This window comes from Aythya marila (genome assembly GCF_965140915.1).
Source record: "Aythya marila genome assembly, chromosome: 2".
Taxonomy (NCBI): Eukaryota; Metazoa; Chordata; class Aves; order Anseriformes; family Anatidae; genus Aythya; species Aythya marila.
The window spans coordinates 58241314-58264298 of NC_139043.1; the positions used below are offsets into that span (position 1 = coordinate 58241314).

The following is a 22985-nucleotide window of genomic DNA, read 5'->3' on the forward strand; positions in this document are numbered from 1 at the left end:
CCCAACCCATTTCTCCTTCCGAAAACCCTGGGGAATTCAAGTTTATTCAGTCAGTGTTTACTCCTTCTCCTGATTTCTGTTTTTACCTCTCTCAACTCTTCTAACACCTTCTCTTTCATCACCCATCACTTAACATTAATGTTTCTTGTTTGCTATCCAGATCAGACAAGCCCAGCTGCGCCTCAGCACTACTCCCTTCAGGTTTATCTCCTTTGTCTCTGCTGTAACAGTATCTCCTCTTCTCCTCCTCCACTTTTCATTTCCTCCTGCTTTGTCCCTTCCTGCACAGAAGCAGTTGCTAATCCCTACAGCCAATGCTTGACCCCCACCCCTGCCTCTTAAGCAGTGGCAGGGTAGTTTCTGGATGACTCTGCTCATCATACAGGCTGATTAACATCTGCTTTAATGCATACCATGCCCTTTCTGACATGCCTGTAAGACTCACACCCTGCTGGTACCTGGCATCTTGCTTCAAATGCCTACTCAGAAACACTTTTTTTTGCAGCAACTTGTTTAGGAAACCAAAAGATAAACCTCTGATCATGCTAAAGTTGACATGCAAACAACTAAAATCCATGTTTTACATATCTACATACATGTTCACAAAGCTACACATACACAGTTTCCACTGTATCCTTGCCCCCTGCTGCTGTGCTTTTATTTATTTTTAATATCTTTCTATATTGCTTGCACTTAGCCTGTGAACTGTTTAGTGCCTTGAGGCGGTTTGTATAGTAATTAGCACAAATGATCTCCAGGCATGATGTGCAGTGCTGCTTAATAACAATGCAGTCTTTGCAGGAAAACCCATTCAAGGCTGAAAAATTATTTCCCCCAGTGGTCAACAGTTTGTTCCTGGCATCAGTGAGGGCTTGTGCTCAGCTCCCCGTAGGCTCCATGCCACTTGCATGCACTAGTGCATGAAGCACTAGGCTTCGTCTAGCACTGCTCCCCAAATATTGAGCCACCAGTTCATACCGAGACGGAGCACCACAGACATGCTAACAGAAGATACGCTTTTCTCTACCAACAATATTAACAGTTCTGTTACCAATAACAGAAAAGCAGTCATGCTTTTTTCTCCTTTGCAGATGCGCTCTTCTGTTCCTCCACTACTTTGTTTGCCCTTGCCCCCTGCATCAGTCCCAATATGTCGTTAATTAACAGTTGCCTTCTGAATGCTTAAAGCATCATCTTTGTATTAAAGGGATCAGAATGACATTTAAGAGATCAGACTGACTTTTTTTTTTAACCTCCTCAGATAGTCTGATATTTGAAAGGTTTTTTATTTTTTATTTTCTATAAAGATCAGAGAAAAGAAGGAAGCGGTACTTATGCTGGAAGTGTTTGTTCCTTCTGTCTCAACAAATAAAAACATACCAAAAATCTTGTATTTTCCAATTTTGCTAATTATGCCTGCTATATTAAGTCACTATTACAATGCATCTAGCTACAGCAGGAAATATATAACATCCCTTAGAATAAATGCTCAATTTTGTGACTGCAAGACAGATCTTTACAAATTATCATGTGCAAATTAGCTAAATATCTCACAAACCAGTATACAAATGAGTCATTTTATTTTTCCTTCAGTAGACAAAAAGAAAAAAAAAAAGTAATGTTATTAGGAAAAAGAATTAATATGTTAATTGAGGATTTTAATTGCACAGAGACAAACCTCAGTTGTCTCGAAATCTGGCTCAAAATCAGAGCTACATCTGTTGTGGAAAGCACTCTAGATTTTTCAGTAAAGTAATGCATAAAATCTGTACATTTTAATGTAAAATGTAACCTCTGATTGCTCCATACCAAAGAAATCAAAAAGATTACAACTGCATGGCCTTTTCAGGTGAGATCCTCCATCTGCTAATCTGTAAATCTACCACATTGTTCTTAGTTTGCAAGCCAGCCTTGGAAGGAATCGGGTAGTAGCAGCAGTAACCAACAGCTGACATTATTAAAAATCTGACTGATATTATAAATGCTGATACATTAAGTTGTAGTTTAGAAGTAAGGTCCTGAACCAAGGCCCTCCCTGTAGCAAGGAGACATAGGAACATGGAACAAAATACGTGATTTCTGCTTCCAACAAGGTGAAATCTCAGAGACACCCACCTACCCACCAAGAGCTTCAGAGGAACATAGTCTGAAGAGAATGACTACTGTAGGAAGCTGTGGTCTCAGGACAAACTGAGCCCACCTGAAAGAGGCAATGGAAATAGGATGATGCAGCGTTTCATCTGCCTGCCAGGCAGGTAGGACAACAAGCAGCTGTGAAGATTTACTGAAAAGGGAACAAGCATTGCAGTAATGTCGGGATCGAGTTATGAAAGAGAACAAAATTCACCTTGCTTTGGTGAGCCTCTGGAAAATGGGGCTCCTCAGCAACTCCTCCTCTCTCCTCCAGATTTTGCCAGGCAATTCACCAAACATTTAGCTGTTATATAATTCTGTGGCTATAGACAATGAAAACTAAAGAAAGTTGGCATCATTGTACCAAAAGGAAGTGTATTAGAGGTGATGTGTTCCTTTATTCTCAGCTTTAGTTATCCTCTTACATGTGGTGAAATGAGGCATCCACCCACTTGCACCTAACATTTTGGTTAGCAGTGACATTTTGCAGGAGAAGTGGTCCATATACATATATTGCTACTTTTCTGTTTTTCTTATTAAGCAAACATCATGCTGATGACAGGGATCAGCAGTCCAGCAACCAGGCACAAAAGACTCCTGCTTACTGTGGGACACAACTGCAAGAGCAGCAGCAGCAGCAGCCAAACTCTTCCCACAGCTCTGCCATGGGGACTCAGCGCTGGCCTTAATAGAAAACATTTTGTTTGACCAGGTTGAACTGTGTACAACACCACTTCTTCAGACGGAGTAATTTCTCATCACTCCACTGACTCCAACAGACTATAATTAACAACTGGTTGAAGGGCCTGGCCTCAAGTCTTCAGTCTCTCTCTGACAATCGTGATTTTCCTGGTGATGTGGATACTTGGCAGTACACTGACTTAAGTAGAAAAACAGTTTAACACAGTCCGCCAGCCACTTGTGAAATGAAGTCGGATCTGAACTGCCGTCCTGAAGGATCAGTGGAATACTAACACATGCAGTTGGATTAATGCTTACCAAATGAAGTTCACCACTGAACAAGCTGCAAATATCAGGCACAAGGAAGCCAGAGCCATATTCCAAGAACCAGGCATGAGTGAAGAGTCAGTATTTGCATCCCTTATCCTGATGCCTCTAAAACCCTGTACTTGCAAATGCAATTTCAGGGTCTGTCTAGAAGCATCTTTTTGCCAAAGCAGAAAGTAGATATGGGGGAATAAAGTGAGTTGAAAAAAAAAATAGAACACATGACAGCTATGCAGTAAACTATTATGTTATTTTGTATTTGAGTAGGATGTTAAAGCTATTAGACTTACAGCAGGAAAAGGTACAAGACAGAAAACTTTATTTAGCACTGCCTAAATGCCATCACTCCTCTCTGACTGCAACAAGCCTCCAAAGCCTGTGTCTGCAAAGCAGCAAGCTTCAAGTATAACAAGCTGCTGTTGGACATCTCTGGAGCTGGCAATCTCCTCAACTTATCTGATGAATTGTGACACAGAAACATCCAGCTATCTATTAGCAGCACCAGAAGCATCTTCTCCCAATTGTTCGGTGTAATGACCAATATCTGCAAACTACAGCTTACATCTAATTGTCAAAAAGGAGGGAGAAAAAAAAAAAAAAAAAAAGAAAGAAAGAAAGCAGCAATCAAACTTCTGTAACAGATAAATGCTAGATCCTTTAGCTCATTTCTAAACCACTGGATATCCTAAAAGTACACAGCCTCGCTGTCACGACACTAACCCTGCTCACTGGAGAAGGCTCAGAGTCATTATTTCAGTGGAACCACCCTGTGGACCCATCTCATTCTCTTTTTACTATATATAACCACTTTTTACTATATATAACCACATGCTATAACAGCAAAGTGGCATTTTCCATGCCAAAGAAATGAATTTATTACTGAATTGAAGGTTCTTTTTTGTTTGTTTTGTTTTGTTTGTTGGATAGTTCTGTGCGGAACATGGAAGTTACAGTAAAGAGATTATATTTGGGGGCCAGATCCACTACCTAAAAGGATTTTGCAAGCTCTGGGCCTAACTGTGCTCAACTTCTATTTGCTTCCTTATGAACACACAGGCAAAGGTTAATGTAACAGCATCTCACAGAGTTGTATTTAGAATCATAGCATTCACTTCTTCAAAGCAATGTTCACAGACTCAGTTGCTAAAGGAAGATATAAAAGGAAAAGTTTGAAAGGAAGACATAAAGGAAAATATAGATATAAAAGGATTGAATTTTTCCTCCTTGGGAAAATAAATAAATAAATAAAAAATAGGTCCCAAACCAGAAGTATTACTTCTGGTAACTGGTTGGCTCCATCTTTCCTGCACAAAAAGCCCTGGGGACCAACCTCAACAGGACTCTGTTGAGGAATGATCCAGGGGACCTTGGGGAAAAGCAGACAACTGGTGCCAGCTCTGGAGTTACCAGCAAGATTGGTATCTCAGCAAGGGGATACTTGAGTGACACTGATACACAGATAATACATAAAGCCACAATGATTGCTGGACACAAATAATCACTAATTTATCTGGCAGTCCACTTGCATAGCATTTCAAGTTTGCTATAAGTGAAAGAGATTTCTATAGTCGATAAAAGTGATAAATAGCATAATGAATCAGGCAGGCAGACAAGCACTAGGCTTTACAAAAGGCCACTGAAGAAGGCAAATGCTATTTTTCAAGTAGACAGAGTTGGAGCAGAGGACATATTCACCGTGGTGGGGGGGGAAGTGGAAGCTTATTTTCATAGAAACCTGGCCACAAGGACAACAGCAGACAGACCAGTGTGTCCGACCTGGGCCACTAACTTCCCACTTTTTGCCATGCATCATTTTCTAAATGGAAAGAGCAAGATGAAGCACGTCTTCAAAACCAGGCCATTTAGATAATTCCCATCTAAACAGGGTCAGACCAGCAGCGTTTCACCTTCTCAAAGGATCTCAGACAGTCTTAAATACATGACCTGGATGAAAAACAGTTACTTTCAATTGATTATATTGTTTTATTTTTAAAAAGACCTAGGAAATAATAGTGTGAAATTCCTGTACTGCTGAAATTGATTATAATTTGCTGTTAACTTCTTCAAGGGTGAAACATTGGCCCCATTAATTACACCTTGCTTTCCCTTGAGTTTTGCCCTATAAAAAGCAGCAGTAGATTAAATTTAAAAAATAAAAATACAAAATCAAAGCCAAGTCTTACTCCTGTAAGTGTGAGAGCTGTTGATATATATTTTTTAAGAATAAAAATTAAGTGACAAGCTCTCTCAGACAAGTAGACATTAGAGAAAGATATTTATAAGAGAATGTTTCTATTTCTGCTTTCCATATCCATATTTCCATACTGGATTAAGAATAAAGGGCTAAGTAACAAAACAGTTTCTAAGGATAAGTAATCTTTTCCAAAGCAAGTTAATTACTTGAATACATTTTATCATTTCTGTAACCCTGGGAAGGGTTTAAAGGACAGTCTTACCCCAAAACAATAAGTAAATACATCATGAATTTATTTTTATTTTTCTGCAGAGGAACTGATTGATTTTCTCTTGTGCTCTCCCTCGACCTGCTTAAGATCGCTTCTATATATAACACACCTGCGGTGCCATCAGGAAGCTTCTAAGATTTTGTTACAAACATACAGCTCGGTTTTGCAGATTAACATCTGCATTAAAAATTTGATTAAAAAAACCCTCATTATACTCATTTTTGGGTCACATGAGTAGCTAAGGTAACAGGATCAGTATTCCATCTGATGCCAAGACTTCATGCAGAGTCATCTGACCCTATATAACTCTAATTAATATACAATAAATAAATAAAATCAGATTTACAATTCTCATTTCTTTGCATTGAAACAAGCAGAAGTTAACCCCTTTTTCTTAATACAACTCATTGTTTAAGATCACTTCCTTTCTTCCTTGTATTCTTCCCTTCTTTTGGTACTCCTTTCACAGCACCAAATAATTTTTTTAGGACAGCTGAGTGCTCTTTTCTCTTCTGGCATTAAAAAAGTTTGAACTTGTTCATGGTTTGCTCCGAAAGCATGGCTGGAACTGTCTTCCACTCACAGAAAATAAAGTTACACCTCTGCTTTGGGGAGGTTATTTCGAGCCCAAACACCTCATCAGCTGAAACCGAGACTGGCGAGCACACCCATCTCACCACAGCTGGCGAGGACAGGGAGGACACTGGGGATGGTTCCCTTGTTCACAAGACAGTCCAAGCAGTGGAAGATGCTCAGTAGGAAAGGGATGCAACATCCACAAGGCTTTAAGCCAGAAGACTGCTTTTTGCCCCTTCTCCTCCAGCACTGCACCTCAAGCCTGGCCACTCGACTTGACAGAAGACATCAGGCAAGCTTGTTGAATGCTGTGCAGCACGTCAGGATCCCATCCCCTGGGGCCCGCAGTGGCTGGCAGCTATTATTACTTTTAAAGTGCACGCTATCAGCTCAGGGGCATTGGACAGAAGTGGCTGTATCCTGGAAATAGTCCATCTAGTTTGCACAGCCCTTGCTCACACAGCGTGGCGCGGAGGAGGTTGAAAAGAAGAGGTGCTTGGGGCATCTTTGTCTATTTTCTGTTACGCAGCCCAGCCTGTTCCTTCGCATTACACATGCACCTAATTTATGTTGATGACGGTTCTACTTGATGTACCAACCTCTTATCTCCTGTGTACATGTTTACCTGATGGTATACGATTGCTGCAGCTACAAGGGTTTTCAGCTACAACAGCCTCTGCAGGATGCACTCTGCCGAGGTGGATATTTTTAATGTATATTACATTATTATAAACAGACCGAGAGCTAAATCCTGGAACTAGCCCATGGTATTAATTCTAATTTAGTTTGGGCCTGATTCCAAATGGGTGACTATGCATGCAAACATTCGTCTGAATGTACAATTGGCTGTTATGAACACAAAATTATTTCTTGTGCTCATGCATGCATAATTTACATGCACTAATTTAGATGCCAAAGTAATTCCCTAACAGAATTCCAGTGATCAGATCTAACTTGAAGACTGCTGTTTAAAGAATATATATGTATCACAGTTGTGTGTTCTTCAGCTGCACAAAAAAAAAAAAAGTAAATGAGAAATTCATTGCTGTTTCTATAACCAAAAAAAAAGCCACCTTCATTATAAAGCTATCACCTTTCAGCTGAAAGTTGGTTTCTCCCACCCCCGCCCCAATCCCCCAGTTATTTTCCCCCATGCTGTGTAATTTCTACTTAGGCATTGTGGCATACAAGCAAAGTCATCCATCAAAAGTAATCAACAGGAAATGAACACTGTTAAGTAGCATGTTTTCTTTTGTGTACATTTGAGTTTTATGCCTAATGCACAAAAATCAGAAGTCCTTTCAGGAACCAATAGTTGGCTCTGGAGTTTTGAAGTGAAATTGCAAACAAGTGAGCCTAGTGAACCACGAGTGACCTGTGAATCATCATCTAAACCATCAAGAAAAATGTTAGGCAAATTGTGCTGATGAACAAGCAAAGTGGAATTATTTTTCTCTAGATAATTCTCAGGTTAAAGTTGGTGGCATTATTTACTAGATAAATTAATAAACTTTGATTAAATGTATGCTTGAGGAGCTGCCTGGAATATTCCACAAGATCATACAAAAATCATGCACAATCATCATCAAATACACAATTAGCAGAGAAATATCCCTGGAAATAGGACCTATGCCAAGAAAGAGACTAATCTTTTCAGACATTCTAGTCTTCACATGCCTGTTGTTGCACTTTTGGTCACCTTTGTTTAAATGAGAAGGGGGGTATTTTTTTTTTTAGTTCTAAAGGAAGTTTATGGAAATTCATGTATCTTGGAAGGCGTGTGGTTTCTTTTTTAAACATTAACATTTACCAGTCTAAGCATTTGTTTCCCTGTGTTAGCAACTCTTAAATCACATATTCAAGATGCTAATTTGTAAAGTCCAGTACAAAGACTGTTCATTCAAATCAAGTAAATTCATCCTGAATTATAACTTGGGTAAAAACAGGCCTCATATGTGACAATTGACATGCATGAGAAATATTTTGACAAATAGCCTCTCCCATGAAACATTCTCTCCAGTGCTACCGATTCAGAACACAAGCAGCAAAATATAATCAGGAACCCACCCTGCCTCTCTCACCTATGTTAGTATCTTCTGTGATCAAAAGTCACTTAGAAATGCGCTGACACCTTTCATATGCAATTAGCAGAGGTGGAAATGACCTTACCAAAACTAAAGATGTAGCTGTTCCAATTCTGCAAATTAAGGCATGTGTTTAGCTATATGAATAAAACCATAAAAGTCAATACAATTATACAAGTGTTAGTAATCAAGCTGGCATTTGAGAATACAATTGTTACCTGTTAGAGTTTGTTACTAATGGGAATTTGGGCACATCAGGGCATTCTGGGTGCTGGAAGATTCATTCTGCATTTCATCCTTTTTAAGAAAACAGAAGCCAGTAATAATTCATTATGAAAATTGTATTTATATTAAGATGTTGTGTTACCATTGCTTTTATTGTTTATATGTATGTTTAGAAACGTGTACATACGCACACGTATATACATATATGTATGCATATGTATCCTTATTTGTCAGCATAACTTACATGAGATGCATCTTTTTCTTTTTTTTAATTAAAAAAAGCACTGCATACCATGAGAATAACTTGGATTGTATTTATGGTAACATAAAAGATAAGGCACTGTTCATTACATTAATTAAAAGGGAGTGTGTTTTTCCAACACAGAACACTTCCGAGCATTTTACCCCGCTTGACTGATATATTGCATTACATCCCACAGTTCCTCCAGCCAACATCGTGTTTTTCAGCTTAGTGAAAATATTCTCCTTAGGTCTTATGCCGACTTACCAAAGGAAAAGATCTGAGCTATGAACAAGACGGTATTGTAAATATTTGGCCAAAAGCATTCTGTTGTTTATTTAGTAATGTTTGAGAAGGTTAATGACTAGGATTTAATTGAAGCTTTTACAATATTCAGTATTCATCAAAAGCCCAATCCTGTCTTTATGGCGGGTTTCTAACTTCAACTTTTCAGAGAATCTGGAAAAGTTCATCCCTAAAGGTCCCCCATAAATAATCACAAGACAGGTTTAAAGAAGTTTTCTTTCCCACAAACCACATTTTTTTCCAAAAGAGTTTCTTGACCCATGTTCTTAAGCACTCAGGGTGGGCTATAGGGAATGGGAGATAAAAGAGACCAAGATGCAAGGAAGGAGCTCCAAGAGAAAGTGATTTGTACATGGGCTGCACACTGCCCAGTGCGATGCAAGACCATGTAGCAGCTTGTGCAGAGCCTCCTCTGCCCCATTCCCAGCCCACACCATATGAGCATCCAAAGAAAACAGACAGATGAAGACTGTGAGCACCTCCAGAAGAGACCAAATTGGTCAGACAAGAAACCCTACAACATGTCATCTATAAAAATGGCCTTTCCCACACCTATTCCTTTCCTGTAAACAGCAGAAAGGACAGCAGAGCATTTCTCATCTAACCATCAACCCTAAGTTAAATTTAAAAAGCACAGTATAAGATAAAACCTGTGAGAAGTCAGAACAAGAACTTTTTCTTCAGAAGAGATGGGCTAACACCTACATTGGAAGAACACCAAAATGCAACCAAGAAGATGCCCTTGAGGGATACACATTGGTGGTTATTTCTTAATATACCAGGGCTGAAGCTAATTCTCCTCCTTTTCACTCCCAAATGCTTTGGATTCTCAGAGATTGACAACTCTGTTGACAAAGATTGCATCTCTGAAACTTGTCAAATCCAGTCAGCCTGGGAACATATATTAGTCTGGGTCCTGCAAACCCTTGTACAGGTGATAAGCTAAGAGCATGCCTGAGTGTGAAGTCATTTGCTTTCCAAAATGTTTGTAGGAAGGGACAATGGATAAGAAAAACATGGAAAAAACAACTTTAAAAGGTTAATCACACTCAAGCAACCCTTAGTGGAATTCCATGTGTGACAGACACTTTACTACCTCAGCTGCCTTATCCCTTCCAAACAACAACTAAAAGCTCTGGGGTGAAGGGTCGGAAGATGGCGGGGAGGAAGGAAGTGGTTTCACTGTCTCAGGAAAGGTTTTCAAACATTTTCCAAAGGGAAGTTTTAATAACAGCATTAGAGAGAAAATGAAAACAGTTCCTAGGATGCTGCCTTCTGCAGTAAATGCACTATAAAGATCTTTTCAATAAAGCATCAAAATTTAAGCACAACATACCTAGAGCAAATTAAAAAAAAAAAAAAAAAAAAAAAAAAAATTTTAAGAAACCAGCTAGGTAAGGTGTTTAAAAAATTATACCCCAAATAACATTTTAAAAAAAATATCATGCTAGTGTATTTTCATAAGTTACTGTTAACCAGCAGAATGCCCACTTAGTTTAGTTTCAAACTAAACTGCAAGCACACACCTCAAATAACACGTGGCTATAAAAAGGCACCAACACGTGTACAGTAAAATTTAGTGGCCAGTTTATCTACTTTGTCACACCAATTTTACATCTACCTATAGATTTGGAATCAAAGCAATAATGAAATAAGCAAACAGAGCCTTCATATTTAGGTACATGTTACTCTTGCAGAAGGTAAAATGAGCGCTACATTTTCCAAAGTCTAAAATCCCATGTTTTTTTCCTAATAACAGTTTTAATTACTCATTAATTTATTACGAATAGCTATAAGCAATGAAATTCTCAGACAGGTTCATTAAGCATATAGACATCAAAGAGAGCCCTTCTGGCAAAAAAAATAAAATAAAATATAAACTTCAGTAAGCAACTTTTGCATTTTCCCCACCAGCAGCTGTATTTTAAGAAATGTGTCTATATACACACTGGGTTTAAGAATGAAAAGTGGCTGGAGAAAACTAGAAAAGTTTCAGACAGTGATGATCTTGGGCTCCTACATTCAGAAGCAGAATACTGTAGCAGGACCCAGAAGCGGTGGCTAGGTCAGGACCCCACAGCAGAAGTTATAGAAACACGAAGAAAAAATACCTGCTCAGAAATGTTTAATTGAAAACGGGAAATATGAATTATTACCCTCAGTTTGCATATGGTGAACTAAATGCAGCATCCCTTTGCACACCATGTCAATCTCACATCCTGCAGGTAGTCAGAAATAGACGCCTTGTCACCTAAGCATCTGTCCACTGCCTTTGCTCTATGACTTTTGTATCTTCTGAAAGATTTCTATTTCTACCCTCTGAATTATTACAAGAGCTCTGACCTGTGAAGATAGTAACAGAAACCTTGTCAGAAAGCAACATATACTCACAAGATAATGTGATGAAAGTGTGACCAAAAAAACCTAATGCTCCCTCCAAAATATAATTTGGTCATGCAAGTCATGGAAATTCTTGTTATCCTCTGAGTATTTTTATATTTGGAATCAAAGAAACCGCAAAGTGTTTTCAAGACATTTATTCATCTCCTTTTGAAAAGGTCATTTATTCATAAGTGCCATAAGCAGATAATGCAGAATGGTTCTATTTTCCCATGCTTGCTTCGAAATCTCTTCTGATCACTTAATAGTGAACAAGCACTGATGTATGGCTTTAATTATGCCATCGTGCAGTTATCACTTCTCACCTCAGCCTCACTTCCTCTTGCTGTGCCAACAGAGTGGATTCTAGCTCTCAATATTGCTCCTGAGATCAAACTCCTATTTTCAGGTTTGCCTAACATTTTCAGGCCATGACAGATCCTTCCTTACATGTTACAAACTATTATGAATTAATAATTAAGAGTTACAAATATTATGAATTAATTGTTAATTAAGCTGCTCTGAAAAGCTACTAACTACTGGTACACTCTAGCTAAGGAAATCTCCTAATTTTCTCTTGGTGAAATCCAGTAAGTATACAGTAGGCTCTCCTTGGAAAGTCACCTACAAACTCCTTGACACCGACCAAAGATTTGCCAGGGATTGGGGAAATATTTTCAAACAAACAAAAACCAACTCAAAACCCATGTTAATGGTTGCTTCTTCTTGAGGTTAGAAATACCTTACAAGACAAAGTCCATGTCATGGACCTTGGTCAACCCTCCAAGTTACTACAACTTAGGAGTGGTTAATATGCTCTGCAATTTACTGTCTTCACTGTGTCTACTTGTGAAAAGTTATACAGACATACAGATAGGCCGTATAAATACTGTAGCCAGTCTACCAGCTTTTTCTTGAGTTGGTGTGCAAAGCACTTGGAAAAGGCACAGCTTTCATAGAGGACCTTGAGCACAGACTTCTGATCATCAGCAGCTGGCTGGCCAAGATCTCTTCTGTTGTCCACCAACACTTGCCTTCCATGTGAAGCCTCCAACTCTCAGCAAATGGTATTGATCTGGGGAAGGTTTTACTTCAGACTGAATTCTCACTAGGGTTTTTGCTTCCACGCGTTGGGTCCCAGATCCTGTTTGCTTCTCAAGCAGATTAGTAGAATGCCCTTGGGGCAGGCAGCTATCTATACAGGCTGTACAGTTCCCTTAAACTTCCTTTTTGCACAGAATAACACAAATTGAATATATCCCTCCCCTACAAACAATGACACATGGACAAGTTAAAATTAAAAATTAAGATGTGATCATCACAGAGAAAAGAAGTGGGTCAGGGTGTCTCCTGGTAACTACTCAGAGGTTGCTAAAGTTGTAGAAACGAATTTGTCCTTAGTTCACCGTGTATTTAAAGCTGATTACAAAAATTAGCCTACCACTTATTTAAATGTCAGTGATTACAAATACTGAGCATTCCTTTTTCTTAAAATTACAACTTGCATGCACCACAAAATTACTTTCTCACATACATGAAACACTTAGATTAGCTTCATTACTACCCTCCTTTCCTTTAAGGCACAATGTAATGATTTGCACGCTTCCACGGAAAGGAGTTTATTTACAGTGAAGACACAAGCTGAAGATTTTTATGAATTTCTCACAGTTCTGGGAAGCAACGCCAAAGGAACCTCAAGTCAGAAAAACATCAATAACCCAAAGTGATCAGACCTTCTGACTTGCTTTTGTTACACCTTCAGTTTTATTGCTAACACAATGGCACAGGAGGACAGAAATCGTGCGCTTTGCAAACTGACCCGAACCCAACAACGTAGGCTGGAGAAAAAGCAGAGCCTAACAAACTGCACAACAGACAGCCCCCTCTATCTCACAGTCCTTAAACACTGATTAAAAGACCATTCCCACTGAAGTTATTTATCTGGCATCCTTACAGAACCACCTAAGTCTGGAGTTTCAATGTGTACCATCAGGCACTTTTAGCTTTGCTCTAACCCCAGGCACGCAGCCATGACAGCTTCATGGGTCGTCAAAAGGCAAGGGGCTTCATTTTTTCAGAGTTGATTTGAAACCCTCCAAAATAAAACAAGCAAACAAGTTAGGGCCTGAAGTGTGTGCCCTATGGCACTGCTCCATGCTGTTGTGCTCCATGACAAAAGGCAGCGCAAAAGCTGGGGTTTAGGATTGTTTTTTCTTCTCCTCACAGCACCTGTCAATCTGGCCAGTGATTTTGCCCACACTGTTTTTTGCACAGATAAGATAGCAATATACCTGTTTCAGATTGCTCGCCAGGTCCTGATACTGTAAGGGAATTATTTAATCAGTAATTGAGCCACCCTAAAGGACAGCTGTGAAAGAAAACAGCCTAAGGCTAGGTAGAATTTAATTCGGTCTCTGAACCAGAGAGAGCTCTGATTATATTACTCTAGACACTGAACTTACCTTCCACAACAATAATACATCTTTGAGCAAATCTCACCTGAGAAGTCACTCTGAACGTCACAGACAAGTCATTATTTTGAGGAATTGTCACAACGGGGGGGAGGAAGGGCAAAAAAAGTAACATGAAAATGCTAATATGAGCCTTTCTGAAATGCCTCCCACAAATCATGGAGGCGGCAGAAATAGCAATAGAAAAAGACAATCCTGGGTTTTATTTTAAGTTTGGATTTGAAAGCAAGTCTTGTTGAGATTGAGGCAATTACTTTGTAAGTGATATGAGAGAATGGAACCTTTTCCCCCTCCTGTTACCATTCTTGTTGTTCGTCTTTCCCCCTACACACACAGCTTGTCACCATCTGAGCTACACCTGTGCTCTGAGAGCTGGAACCGCAGTGTGATCTCTGAGGAACAAGCTTAAATTCACAGCTTGCACAGGGAGGTGGTGGAGTCACCGTCCCTGGGGGTGTTTAAGGACAGGTTGGATGTGGTGCTTAGGGACAGGGTTTTTTTTGGGTGAGTGGTGGTAGGGGGGTGGTTGGACCAGATGACCTTGGAGGTCTTTTCCAACCTTTATGTTTCTATAAAATTCAGCAACTTCTGGTACTGACATGGAGCAGGAACCCTTGTGCCATCTCCGCCATCCCAGAGAAGATTGTGTGCTCTGCACCCCATGGTCAGACACTTCAGCTGGCTGGTGAAAAAAGATGAGCAGAGCCTAAACTTCCCACTCTAACTGTGATTACCCAGTTGCCTGTTCTTGACCCTAAAGGGCCTTCATAAGAAGAGATGAAGTATGCTCTGTCCCCTCTTGTAAACATAACCTTTTTGCTTTTTTCATCCAAAAAAGCTCGTTTCAAAGCTATTTTAAAGGATCTGGGGAACAGGTGCTGTAATGGCAAACGTACCTCCCCTCTGCTACGGCCTCCCCAGCTCAGACTATATCCTTTGGACCTCCATTCAGAAGCTATAATTTGGATTTAAAACTGCTGAAACATGGTTTTTCACTAGCTGTGAAAAATGGCTAGGATGGAGTGGAAAAGTTTAGCAGCTCTGCCTTTTTCTCCCCTCTAAAATTCACACCTTACCCCGGGGCTGAGTGCAAGCAGATATGTCCTGGCCTAGCCTCTAATCCCTATCCCAACACTGACAGACCTCCAAAGAAAAGAGGTTAAGATCCTCCAAAGATCAAAAGGTTAAGATCCTCCAAAGAAAAGCAGTAAAGGCTAGCTATTTGGACTGTGATGATCTGTTAATTGTCGGTGACCTGTTTTCTAAAGATTCTGCTCACCAATTCCTCTTAACTCAAGAGGTACAGGTTGTAGAGGTGTAGAGTTGGAGGTGTTCATCATCTCTGCCACCACTACAGTCAGCACAACCACTCAGCCTCCTCTGAGGACTGTTACACAGCAAGGGGGGATGACTGCTTTTTTTTTTTTTTTTTTTTTTTCTTTTGGTGGGGTATTTGGAACTTCCAAAAATCACCAAAATGAGAAAGTCGGATGTGAGATCCAAAGAGAGAACCACTACAGGATCATGAGTTACAGCAGAGGAATCCCCTGCAATACCACAAGGCCACTAAAATCTCTGACCCCAAATTTCATTTTAAATGGAAGTGACAAAGTGCTGCTTGCTATGTGACACAGTGAAACAATGACCTAAAGAAAACAGTTACCCTTATATTTAGACACCACTCTTAAGAATCACAGAAAAGCATATTCCCTCAGCATTAAAGAGAGAAGCAGACATTGGTTCAACTCTGTGGTGTGCACAAATATGTAAAGTTCTTTTTTTTTCTTTCTTTGTCTTTTTTTTTTTTTCTGTTCCCCTTTAGGCCATTTCATTGGGCATCTTTTCCATAAAAATTACAAACATCTCCACAGCATTCTTTTAGCCTCAAATCTGTTCAAGGTGGCACCACACTACCATGCATGATTTATATGATATATATATATATATATATATATATATATCATATATATAGATGTTTCTCTGATTTCATTACAGCTTAGTTCACTCCAGCAGGAGTTGAAACTTTCAGCCTCTAGCACAATGCCCTTGGACAGCTTTATGTACTGTTGTCCATGCATGCAGGTAAGACTGCTTTGAATTCACAATTTTCTACACAGCACCCAGATGTACACCACAGCAAGTTAAGTACCAGGCAGGGTCTGGACAACCAGGCCTTTTGTTGACATCCAAAAGATCTTTTGCTCCACCATTAAACTTGGCTAGATGACTCCCGATTTCCACAGTTCACTACTCCAAACTCTGCTTCCAGCTCCCAGAGAGCCCGTTGACTTTTGGGCTAGCTGGTTTGTTTTTATGATAAAGATTGGATGGATGATGAGCTGGAGATCACAGTAATGACAGGGACTTAAAAACAGGCAGCCCCCATTCTGGCTCTGCCAGAGACCTCCCTGCACAATCGGTTTAATGTCCGTGCTGTGGCACTAGGATAATCACAGTGCTCCTGTGACACCACCATTTGTTTGGCATCTCATCTATTTAGACAGTAAACCCTCTCTCATAACAAGGGTTATGCTTTATTTTGTGACCGCAACTTACACAAAATACAGAGTGATTCTGATCTCTGCCAGGATCTCTGGAAGCACTTTTGGTAAAGGTCATCATTCGCACAACCTCCATATGTATTTTCAGAACATAGAGGCTGTCCATGCAAGTATTTCTTTTAAAAGTAAGATCTTGCACAGCTACCATCCTGCATTTAGCCATTTGCTGTAGTTTGTTAAAACTACAAAGACCAGCACTAAGAACAACAATCAGCTTTAAAGGATGAACGGCTCAGAAGTTAGAGGGTGAAGACATCACAAGTATCTTGTTACACTGAAATGGTGGAAAAGGTTTTAACTAGATCCTTATTCAAGCCAAACAAATGAGTTTAAGGTCTAGATTTCAAGCGCTTATAAGTCATTCCTTATTAGTTCAGTTTCTTCTCACAAGAACTTGTAGGAACCAAGCCCTGGACTTCTCCCTCTGCCCCCAAATAAGCATCAGGCTAATTTTTGCCCCTTCTCTCTAGCAACATGACCTTGGGCCACACAGTATCTCCTATTCATTGTGAGGGAAGTCTCTTGACCAAGAGTTCTGTTAAAGAAATCTTACATCTTACTCCAGTGTAAAGGTTAGACATTTCTCCAAGGAATCTGGGAGACTGGATTTAAATATACTAAAGGCAGGAAAAAAAAGGCCTGACCTCACCCAGAATTAGGCCCCCTTAAAGGACTTTGGCAGAGAAATGTGCAGTTTCTTGGTCTCAAAGAAGACACAAGTTGTTTAATGTCCTCCATGAATAAGTTCCAAGCAGGTACCTAAGCAGAAATTGGGGTAATTTCAAAATCTCAAACAACCGAGCTTAGACACCTCCATACTTACAGCTGCAGCCAAAGAGACACTTGTTATTTTAACTTGTTTCTTGTTATTGTTAGCTTAGACATGGGCAACTCAACAGACAGTCTGCTTCAACTAACCAGATTTAACCTTTTTAGTTTGCAGGCTCAACAAGTGTAATAAATCTTTGCTGAACTTACCTTCAAGGCCCTGGTTCTGCAGCACAAGACTGATCTATGAACTGCCTGCCCACCACAGTCTTCACGTGACTGAACCAAAACTCTTAAGAGCCAAAATATCCAACAGGAACTGCAGCTGTGGGACTGGCTCAACGCCAGAGCAGGGCAAAGATGGGAACAAACACTAATTTTACAGAGGTCCCAGAAATTCATTAGAGGATGCAGCTGGGTTCACTCAGCAGTCTCTGATCAGCCCAGCCTCATGCTGGTCCTGGCCACATGCATCTCAGGTAACATCAGCTGGCCGCTCCTGTGCAAGTCTACCATTCAATGGGGATGTGCCTCCCAACACAAAATGCAAATGCAAAACAAGAAAACACTTCCAGTCCCAACAAGCCTGCAAGAAATACAAAGCAAACACATAGAAACAGAGAGAAAGGAGAATGAAGGAACATGGAAGCAGTGACAACAAATTGAACCAGGGTCACTACATACTAATTGCTGCTTATTTTTGATGTATGCCACATAGCAAGGAGAAATATGAAGGAAGATATGAGGTGGCTTTGCAGTGCTTTCATTTTGGCAGGGGAGCTTGGACCACCATGAAGGCAGAATATGCTTGCTAAAACCTGAAGCCACGGGTCTTTAAAAAGGAAGCAACTACAGATGCAACTAGCTGCAAGATCCGCTCTCATTTGAGGGCATGGAAATTGATGAAGTTGCCAGTATCATTGACATAGTTAAACATGTTGAGTTACTGTATGAGGACACTCCTGACAAGGTGGGTGGTTCTGCCCTCACCTTGCATCTGACTAGGAATCCTGATAGTCTGGAAGAATGGCTTATCAATGAAACCGCCCTGGGAGCATTGGCGAGAGTGCAGAGGGAAGACTGGAAACAAACTGTGGAACTTGCTACCAAGATAATTTATACTGGATCCACTTTTTGGATCTCTAACGGAAGCAACAATATAAAACTTCTTCCATTTTAACTTCGTTCATTACTTCTTCCTTTCCCTCTGAGGAGAGAAAGGGCAGGATATTGACCAACACACCATTACAGGAACAGCTGTTGTGCTAAGAGCCATGCACCTTCAGAGAGAAACCCCACAATTACTGGTAATAAAAAATAAACAAGTTTTAAGAGAGTCATACAGACTATTGATGGAGAGATTGTACAGAGACACACTGGCACTCTGCCCTAAAAGAAGCTTGGGAAACAAAACCTGAATTCAGATTTAAAATATATGTAAAATAAGATATATTGGCTGTTGAGAATGGAATAACTGATCCTGATCTGGAACAAGGCTCATCACATCTGAGCAACCCTTGTAAGTTTGATTTACTACCTCTAAAAAATCCAAACCACACTGGACTTCTGGAAAGTGAAATAACCAAGATTTAATTGGCAGTAAAACTCAGAATTCAGAGCTTCACAAATGAGAAGGTGTAAGATCCCCGAATAAGAGACCACAAAGGATTTCCCCCACACTTTCTTCAGCAGAAACACTAAGGATTGCCAGAGAGTTAAGCAATTCCCCCCAGCAAAAGCAAACGAACAGCAACAAGTCAGCTGGCCTGAATCATTTCAACAGATCCTGGTTTCCACATGATCCTGGCTGTGAAAGTTGACCATGACAGCTCATTCTGTCTTCGTTCATCTCCAAATGAGATGAACCCCACAGTAATCACAGTAGTTTGGGTTGGAAGTGACCTTAAAGACCATTCAATTTTAGCCCCCTGCCAATTCCACCCCCTTGAACACCTCCCACCAGACCCAGTTGCCCAAAACCCCATCCAGCCTGGCCTTGAACACCTCCAGGGATGGGGCATCCACAGCTTCTCTGGGCAACCTGTGCCAGTGCCGTTATATCTAGTCTAAATCTCCCTTTTTTAAGGTTAAAACCATTCCCCCCTTGTCCCATCACCACACTCCCTGACAAACAGTCCCTCTCCTGCTTTTCCATAGGCCCACTTTAAGTACTGGAAAACCACTGTAATGTCTCCCCAAAGCCTTCTCTTCTCTAGACTGAATCCCAACCCTCTCATCCTTTCTTTGTAAGAGAGATGCTCCAGCCCTCTGATCAGCCTTGCAGCCGTCCTCTGGACTTGCTTCAACAGGTCCAAGCCTTTTTTATGGTGGCAGCCCCAGAGCTGAACACAGTGCTCCAGGTGGGGTCTCCCAAGAGTGGAATAGAGGGGGAGAATCACCTCCCTCGACATGCTAGCAATACTTGATGCAGCCCAGGATACGGTTGGCTTTTTGGGCTGCAAGTACACATTGCTGGATCATGTTGAGCTTCTCATCAACTAACACCATCAGGTCCTTCTCTTCAGGGCTGCTCTCAATGCATTCTCCACCCAGCCTGTGCTTGCAATTTCCCTGAACCAGGTGTAGGACCTTGCACTTGGCCTTGCTGAACTCCATGAGGTTCCGATAGCCTCACCTCTCAAGCCTGTCAAGGTCTATCTTCAAGTAATGCTGCAAAGAAAATGTGTAAGATAGCTCTCTGCTTTCTGCTATTGTACATCACACAACAGATGTTTTAATCATCACCTTAGACTATGTAATGGTGCACTGTAGGAAAAAATAAATAAAAGTTTCCTGATCCTCTCCTATGCCCTTACCATGACTTTGCTTCCTAGAATATTTTTGAAAAGAACAAACTGCCTTCATTAGTTGAAGCTGTGCATCCAGCATTTTACAGGGAGCATACCACACTTTGTAAGGAAGGAATGACAACATTTTCACAAAAAAGAAATGTAGCAAGGAGAAAGTACAGGGACTTGACTGAAAAAATAAATAAATAAAAAGAATTCTATAACGTTGATTAGAAAAGAACCAGTATTAGTTCAAGATGGTTCTGATGTGGTCATGTCATATGGACACAGCTGTAAGGAAATGTTCACAGGGATGCCAAAGAGGGATGTTCGGTTTTATTTAATGTCTTTATTACTAATCCAACTGAGTGGCAGTAAGTACATTTGTACTTACTTCAATCATAGAATCATAGAATATCCTGAGTTGGAAGGGACCTTTAAGGATCATCAAGTCCAACTCTTGACACCGCACAGGTCTACCCAAAAGTTCAGAACATGTGACTAAGTGCACAGTCCAATCTCTTCTTAAATTCAGACAGGCTCGGTGCAGTGACCACTTCCCTGGGGAGCCTGTTCCAGTGTGCAGCCACCCTCTCGGTGAAGAACCCCCTCCTGATGTCAAGCCTAAATTTCCCCTGCCTCAGCTTGACCCCGTTCCCACGGGTCCTGTCACTGGTATTAAAATCAAATCTGTCACTGGATTATAATCAAAATTTGCAAACTCTGAGAGCACTCAGCTCTCACCCTTATGAACCACCCATCACTTCATTTCCAAAGCAGGGAAGCCTCACAAGACAGAGTTTAGATTCTATCTTCACTATTCACTCAAAATTAAAATCATGGGACTCCGCAGACTGCCTGCCTGCAGGAGAAGAGCTGGTGTTAAGTGAGAGGCCCTGCCTCTGAGAACTTACTAGGCATTTTCATATTGCCCCATGTCAAACACAAAGGGCATCTGGAAAAACATGTAAACACTAGAAGCCTGAGCACATGGAGATATCTAACTCCATTTTGAGCGTGAATAGCTAAGTGGGATGTTCAAACAGCAGACTCAGATATGCTCCTAACCACGTAGGCTTACCAAACTGGGGCTGCACACCAGAATAGATGCAAAGCCATGGGAAAGAGTTTTTACTAAGTAAATGATAACAGAAACAGAGTGATGACGTAACAGCCCTGTATTGGTAGCAGTTTATGTAGCACATCCTTTGCTGCTTTGTCATGTTTCATGCAGGACTGATTCACCTAAATGTCTCATTGTCTGCTGGCTGGGCATGGAGCAGCTCGTTTTAAAAAGAAACACAGAGCTACAGCCTTCTGCACTGAGATGGCTGTCAGTACTGCATAACCTCCTGATAACCACCACTAACTGGTGGGACCATACTTACAGTGCATTAGCTTTAAGTTACAAACCACCCAGTGGTTTCTAACCTAAAAACAGTGACTGCATGCTTGATCTATTTATCACTTCTTGAAGTGAGGGATAAAATGTTTTTCTTCCACAACAGCATGAGGGTACTGTTGTGGTGCCTCTGGTCCTCTCCGAAGATATCTCAGGTTGTAGTAGGTCTTGCATGGTACTTGAACCCTTATTTGCATAAGACACTTCATTTCTATAGTATTCCAGAGGTAAGACCCCAGCCTCAAGTGAGTGATCAGATATAGGCTATCAATCCCTGGGGCTCTGAAGCACTGCCAGCAAAAACACTTGTGCCTCACAGAGGCGCTCCCAGTGCGACCAGCCTGAATGGCACTGCAGGAGGTTTTCTCACATGTCCCCTTTATCTTCTCCTACTCACTAAGTGATTTCTCTCACCTTAGGAAATCCACATCAAGATTTAAAAAAAAAAAAAAAAAGAGAGAGAAAGAGAGAGAGAGAGACAAGCCCCTTTGGTGACAGTGAGACAGTACAGTTCAGTGAGAGGGCATGTACCAGTCCTGCTGTCCAGTTCATTTCTCTTCCCTAATAAGAAGTCCTTAAACCTTTCTCTTGACTCAAGCCCATCCCATCCCACGTTATGCAGCCTGTTACCCCAGACTATTGCATTCAGCAGACCAATTGCTGACTGATGGAGAAAGGATGGAAACTTTGGAGACGTGGAGACTTTAGCTATTTAAATTTTAAACTTTTTTTTTTCATTATTATTTAAACTTTTGCTTTAAACCTGGTGAAAAGGTATGTGCACTGCTGAAAAACTGCGTTTGAATGGGATCACTTCAAGTGGTAGGCCCACATTTCTTAAAAACGACTTCTTTTAGCTGTTACTGGTCAAGACTTCAGCTTTAATTTTTGGTAATTCGCACAATACTCATGTTTTACAAACACATATTACTTATAGCAAAACTGACACTTCAGCATTGACCAAAATCCTATTAACTCACCCAGCCTAATGCAGGTCTCATCATATTATACACAATATTACAGGATATGCAATAAAGAGTTCCTCTTAGACTAGCATATTTAGAAACAAAGCCAAATCCTCCAATGGTGCTGACTAATAAAGATCTGCTGAAACATGGTTATTCCAACCTACAGCTGCTAGTGATTTGGTCAACTGATAACTGATGTAACGAGCAGTCCCATCACTTACAGATCTCCATGACAAAAAAAAAAAAAAAAAAAAAAAAACAATGAAATGTGGTCTGTGGAATCAGATATGCCTCTTTCTTTTTAAAGTCCTAAGATAAATGTCCATAACAGCGTCCCTTTGATGAGAACCAGTAGATTTCAGTACATACGGCATTTAATTCCTCTCTTAACATTCCTCATTAAGACAAAAGAATAAAGTAAAAACTATTGCAAAACAGACATCTCTGCCATCAAAAGAAGACTTTAGATGGAGTACACTAGCTGGATTGGAATCAGAAAGAATGACTTATTTTCTTCTGACCATCAAATTTTCCTTGTAAGCATCCAAAACACCACAAGTTTTAAATTGCATGGTTATAACAGCAACAATCAACATGTTTAGAGCATTA

General features: G+C 40.4%; 1 protein-coding gene across 9 annotated transcripts in view; it reads right to left on the reverse strand.

The window, feature by feature from the left end:
* HECW1 (HECT, C2 and WW domain containing E3 ubiquitin protein ligase 1) overlaps positions 1 to 22985 on the reverse strand; it is a 268296-nt gene that overhangs the window by 206017 nt on the left and 39294 nt on the right. The window lies entirely within an intron of this gene.